The sequence below is a fragment of the Hemicordylus capensis genome, chromosome 14, assembly GCF_027244095.1.
Source record: "Hemicordylus capensis ecotype Gifberg chromosome 14, rHemCap1.1.pri, whole genome shotgun sequence".
NCBI lineage: Eukaryota > Metazoa > Chordata > Lepidosauria > Squamata > Cordylidae > Hemicordylus > Hemicordylus capensis.
In genome coordinates this window covers 937,462-943,461 of record NC_069670.1, presented here as the reverse complement: position 1 = coordinate 943,461, position 6,000 = coordinate 937,462, and the positions used below count along the sequence as shown (strand labels likewise).

General features: G+C 51.2%; 2 long non-coding RNA genes across 2 annotated transcripts; one reads left to right on the top strand and one right to left on the bottom strand.

Annotated features, from left to right (window-relative positions):
- The first annotated feature begins 3,464 nt into the window (after positions 1-3,464).
- LOC128337496 (uncharacterized) lies at positions 3,465-4,272 on the top strand. The gene is made up of 3 exons (XR_008312297.1): positions 3,465-3,570; positions 3,668-3,717; positions 4,084-4,272. It is a non-coding gene; the product is annotated as an uncharacterized LOC128337496 (long non-coding RNA).
- Positions 3,703-5,462, bottom strand: LOC128337495 (uncharacterized). The gene is made up of 2 exons (XR_008312296.1): positions 5,348-5,462; positions 3,703-4,165 (listed from the first exon to the last, which is right to left on the bottom strand). It is a non-coding gene; the product is annotated as an uncharacterized LOC128337495 (long non-coding RNA).
- Between the last annotated feature and the right edge of the window lie 538 nt (positions 5,463-6,000).

Sequence of the window (6,000 nt, the reverse complement as noted above, 5' to 3'; positions counted from 1 at the left end):
CACACAGATCTCAACCAGGCAGGCTTTTCTGATGGGTCTGCATCTCTGATGCAGTAGGCTGTCAGTCTTCCCTTTTCCTGTCAGATTGCACCAACCGGGCAGGCTATTCTAATGGGTTCACCTTTCTGATGCACTAGGCTGTCAGTTATCGTTGTCCCTGTCAGATTGCACTCCTCCCGTCCTTGTACATCTCCAAGGGTTGTTCTTTTCTGAAGGACTGTCAGTGTCCAGCACGCTCTCATAGTCCACCAACACCACAGATTGCAACAGATTGCCCTGACCCCAACAGATTTTTTGGACACAGGTTTAGCTATTGAATGTGTAGTTCCAACTACCCCACAGATTTCAACCAGGTGTGCTTTTCTGATGGGTCTGCATTTCTGACACAGTAGGCTGTCACTTTACACTGCCCCTGTCAGTTTGCCCCAACCGGGCAGGCTTCTCTGAGGGGTCTGCATTTCTGACGCACTAGGCTGTCACTTTTCCCTGCCCCTGTCAGTTTGCCCCAACCGGGCAGACTTCTCTAAGGGGTCTGCATTTCTTCTTCTTCTTCTTCTTCTTCTTCTTCTTCTTCTTCTTCTTCTTCTTCTTCTTCTTCTTCTTCTTCTTCTTCTTCTATACATTTTTATTCAATTTTCCTCCTGCACAGTAGGTTAGTGGCTGAATGGGGTTTCGAACCAACTCTCTCTGGTCCTAAGGCTGGGGAATGGACCTAATGCCTTTTCCTCCCCCCACTTATCTGCTGCACACACTTCTCCCCCCTTCCTGCCCCCGTTTTTGGACTTTCCAACCCCAAGTTCCAACCCCAAGGATGGAAGGGGAAGAGGGCGTCGGCTGGGGCACTTCGGAGACTTACTCTCCTGCATCTCGTGAATCTGGATCTCCGTCATTGTCTCCAGGACTTCATGAATGTTGTGGAGATCCGGATCCAGAAGAGGAAGGGAAGGAGGAGGGGTGAGGAGGGCATGCAGGTGGAGGGAAGTGGGGGAGCTGGTGGGGGAGAGGGAGGGCAGGGAAACGGGCCCAGGCAGGGGCTGCGGGGATGAAGAGGAGCAGGCATCAGCAGCAGGAGGAGGAGAACCTGCAGCAAGAGGAGAATCAGCGTCACCATCACCATCAGAGCCTTGGGCGAGATGATCTGCAAGCAGGGGCGTAACAAGGCTGGAGTGGGCCCAGAGACAACATTTTAAAATGGACCCCTTGCTGAAACACACACACACACACACACACACACACTTCACAATATATAGTCATGTGACTTGCCTCTGGGGGGCCCCTAGGCATGGGGGGCCCCAGGCAGCCACCTCCCCTTACACCCCTGTCTGCAAGAGAAGAGAGCAAAGAGGAGGTTGGAGGACATCTCGGGGCACCCCCAGCCCCTGCCCTCTCTGCCCCCCATTAAAAGGTGCTTAGCTGCCCCCAGCGGAGTGTGGCCACCCGGAAGGAAGAAGATGCAGGCACAGCCTCAGGAAGCAGCAGCAATGACCCCGCAGGCCTCCCCTCCCCAAGACTGGACAGGGAACAAATGTTGGACTCCTCGGAGGGAGGGAAAAGGGAGCAAGGGAGCCATCGGGGGCCCGGCAGCCACTCCAGGGGCGTGTGGTGGAGCTACCTGCTTCTCCTTCCCTCCACAGACGATCTTCAGCCGCTTCGATCCTCCTCTTGACGTCAATTATCTGCCAGTGCAGGGTTCCCAAGGAGGCCATAAAAATCTCTGAGAGATGCTGGATCCTCTTTTCTGGGAGGAAGAGAGCAAACGGGACCCCCTCTGGCATGGCCTCGCCAGACTGGGGGCCGTGGAGAGTGCAAGACCAGGGATGGGTCGGTTTCGTGGGCTGGCCTTGAAATCTCCCCCAGATGCCCCTTGCGGGGGTCCGGGTTTGTGAGGAGGGGCTGAGGGGGGCAGTACTTATGCTTCTCCGTGTGCTGGACCTGGAGGTCACTCAAGAGGTCCATCGCCACCATAGCCTCCTCCTCGGATGTGGTGGAGCGAGGGGGTCTCCTGGGGCTGGACTACTATGGTGGAGAGGTCAGGGATGGGATGGGAGCGGGCTGGGGTTGATGTTTCCTCCGTTAGAAGAAGGGGGGGGAGACTGGGATGGGGAGGTGGGAGCATAGGGGGGAGCTTGGGTGGGGAGGTAGGGATTGGGGTCGGTGGGTGGCAGAAGGAGGAGGGGGAACAGGGCTGGGGTTCTCAGGAACACCTGCAAGAGAGGGAAGGAAGCAGGGATCAGGAGACGGAGGAAGCCTCGGGGCCCTGATGGCCATGGCCTCCGCTTTCTGCTTGTCAAGCGAGCATGTTCTTTGGGTGGGCCAGTGACAGAAACAAATGGGGGGGGGGCTGTATCGAGGCTCTCTCTGCCACGATGCCCACATAACGCAGCTGCCATACTGAGTCTGAGGCTTTGTCTCCCTAGGCCAAGCTCTGACTGGCATCCACTCCAAAGCAAAGATCTCCTCCTAGGACAAGGAAGTGTGGCTAGGACCTGAAGGCCATGGCCCTCCTCCCTCCCTAGGTGGCTGGCAGAGGTCCCCCAGATAAGGCTGTGGGCTCCATCAGGTGCCTAGGAGGCCGGTGGCCTGTCCTCCTCCTGCCACTCATCCATCAGACGACCTTCTTCTTCCCATCGGGCTCCTTTGCCCAGAGCAAGAGATCCTCAATATCTTCCAGTGCTCACACATCAAGTCTCCCATTCATATGCAACCAGGACAGACCCTGCTTAGCTAAGGGGACAAGTCATGCTTGCTGCCACAAGACCAGCTCTCCTCTCCAGAACAACAACCCTGCTGGATCAGGCCCAAGAATGCCCATCTAATCAAGCATCCTGTTTCACACAGTGGCCCACCAGATGCCACTGGGAAGCCCACAGGCAAGAGGGGAAGGCATGCCCTCTCTCCTGCTGTCATTGCTCCCCTGCAACTGGTATTGAGAGGCATCTTGCCTCTGAGGCTGGAGGTGGCCCACAGCCACCAGACTAGTAGCCACTGATAGACCTGTCCTCCATGAATTTGTCTAAGCCCCTTTGAAAGCCACTCAAGCTGGTGGCCCTCCACACATCCCATGGCAAAGAATTCCCTAGATTCTTTGTGGAAAAAATACTTCTTCTGTCAGTCCTAAATTTAGTAGTCAAGTATACACATGGGAAGGCCTTGGGTCACTTTTTCCTTGGATTCAGAGTCTGAACAATAGTCTGAAGGGGGTTTGGCGGGTAGAAATGGGAGAATGATGCAGGAGAGGAGAAGGCCCCGTCCATATCCTTCCTGGAATCTCCCAGCCTTCCCCAGGACAGGAAGTAACCCAGTCTGGGGCTTTGAGCCACAGGCAGCTAAAGGAACATTAGTAGTCCAGTATAGCCATAGGGCGGCCTTGGGTCACTTTTTCCTCCGCCCTCAGTTGGCCTTCAGGCCGCTTTTGCTATCAGCCGCCAGGTCTCCCTCCCTCCCTCTCTCCTCCTCCTCTTTCTACAGGAAATTGCACCCCCATTTTGTATATTGGGCTACCCTCTATTCTGATCCTTCTATTGATCATCACAGCCACGGTCTTCATCTTCAGAAAGCATCTTGCCAAAGGTAATGCATTTATCTTGAAAGGGACTGTGTGATATCCCAGCCCCTATTCAAGGGTAATGTGGCTTCCTACACCTTTTTAACCCCTTTCTCTCTACAGGGAATGGAGAAAAGACAGACACCCGGATACCTATGGCAGAGGCCCCACAGGTAATTTGCATTTATTTTTCCTACACACATTTCAATAGATATGCATGCAGTACATCTTTTGGACAAAGGGCTTGGAAGAAATGAATCAAAATCCTGTGACAATCCAGGGCTTGGATAACATGAAGTGTCTGGTGTTGCAAGATGGGCCAAAGGAGCAGATGCTTTATGTGAGAAAGAGGATGCAGTGGGTATGAGGCTGTGGAGCATCTGGATGAATAAATCTCTGGACAATGCAGTATTAACAGCCTTGTAAATAGACGCTTGCCTGGTGGCCTGTGCTGAGGGAAAATGGGATCCAAGCCACCAAGCACTGTATCTCTTGCAAAGTGGAAGAGAATTGTTCTTTCTTTCCATCTTCTGTTCCAGACCGATTGTGCAGAACTCCGTTGCAAGAACTGAAACGGTGACCAAAGGGATGGATATAGTCTGTGAGCTGAAGTTCATGTTGCTTTTAAAGGAAGGAATGACACAAAGAAGAAAAGCAACATCCAGAGTTTATTGTCTTTTTAAGCAGGTTAAATGTCGACGTTTGTATTAAACACAGCCTTTTCTGTATTAATGGCATCCATGTTATCATTTCCCACCACGTTCTAGTGACCAAGATGAATCTGCTATGTTGTGTGTGTGTGTGTGTGTGTGGTGGTGGTGGTGATGCTGGAGAACTAGCCCTATGTCTGAAGCACCCTGCTTTTGATCCCAGCAACCGCCTACTGATTGACTATTTACTGTATTTACCCCAAAAGAAGACAACCCTGACTTTAGGTTGACCAAATTTAAGTCGACCCCCTTCAGGGGCGTAGCAAGGTTGGAGTGGGCCCAGAGACAAGATTTTAAAATGGGGCCCCCCCACTCAAAGTCCAGGGCCTCCGCACACCCCAGGCCCCCAAGGATTTAAGTCTGATATTCCAAAATAAGTATGCTGCCTGGAAATACATTTCACTGAATACACACATGCACATGTCACAATATATAGTGATATACATTGAGTACTATACATTTGTTTTACTTTTAATGCCTAGAACACACTAGAAAGATGAATGATTAAAATGGGCCCCTCGCTGCAGATTAGCCAAGGCGACTTTCAACCATGCAGGGTGAGCCTATGTTTGTTTTCTCAGAATTCTGAACCAATTCAGTCAAGTTCGATTCCAGGAGGTTTTTCACAGGAGGCTTTTAAAGCCCTTTAACACACATCTCCTCTGGAATAGAGGTGCTGCATTCACATGTTGGCCAGATTTACCCTGAAGTCCCTGCAAGTTATTGGGGAGCAGTTCACACACAAGAAAAATAAAATAAAATAAAAGCAGAAGACATGCTTCACAGTTCTCACTCAGACCTTCTGGGTTGCAAAACAACTTGAACATAAGTGCATGTATAAATGAATGAATAAAATAAATATAATACTGTTTCTTCCAGAAGTTTTTGTAATTTTCTGCCATGAAACAAGCCACTTATAGGACTTTTTAGATAGTTTTTTTTAAGCCAGCAAATTTTCCAAGCTGTTTAAAAATAAATATTCAGAGACTTCTCAGTCCCTCCCCCCCCATATCAAAGCCCTATGGCAAGCAGATCGCTATATATCTGGGTGGGGTGGGCGGGGAAGGTAACCACAAAAAGGAGTTCAAACTACCTGGCAGCAGAGGGTCTTCTGCTGCAGAGAACAGTGGAGGCCTCTCTGGCTGCCTCCTCCTTCCTGGCTGGCTTGGGCCCTACTGGAGTTCAGGCTTCACAGAGGCCTACACCAGACCTCCGTGGAAGCCCCGCCCACCCGCCGATCAGCTGAGAGGCGGGAGAAAAGGAGCTCTTTGCAGTGTGTCTGCTGCTGGATTGCCGGCCAGGAGAACAAGCTGGAGAGACGGCAAACAGGGCAAGTGGCTGAGAGGCTATGGGGCTGGGCAGGGGGCAATGGGGAGTCACGTGAGGTGCCTCTGGGGGGCCCCTCCAGGCAGTGGGGCCCCCAGACAACTGTCTCCCCTTGCCCTATCGTTGTTACGCGCCTGACCCCCTTTTAAAAATAGAGGTTAAATACAAGCAATACCTGTATTTACCCAAAAGGAACAGCACACTCAGTTCAAGAAAAACAAACACCCCAATTTCTATTATCAAAGAACTTGGGGAAAAACCTAGTCTTGGATTCAGGTAAATACTACAGTTTTCTGAGATATAATGTTTGACACAGGTCCTTCAAATCTATAGAACTTTCCCTTGCAGTCTGCAACTCTTCTGGTTCCGATCTTGATTTTTTCTTTGATGCAAATTCAGCTGGTTGTAACAAGTACCTTC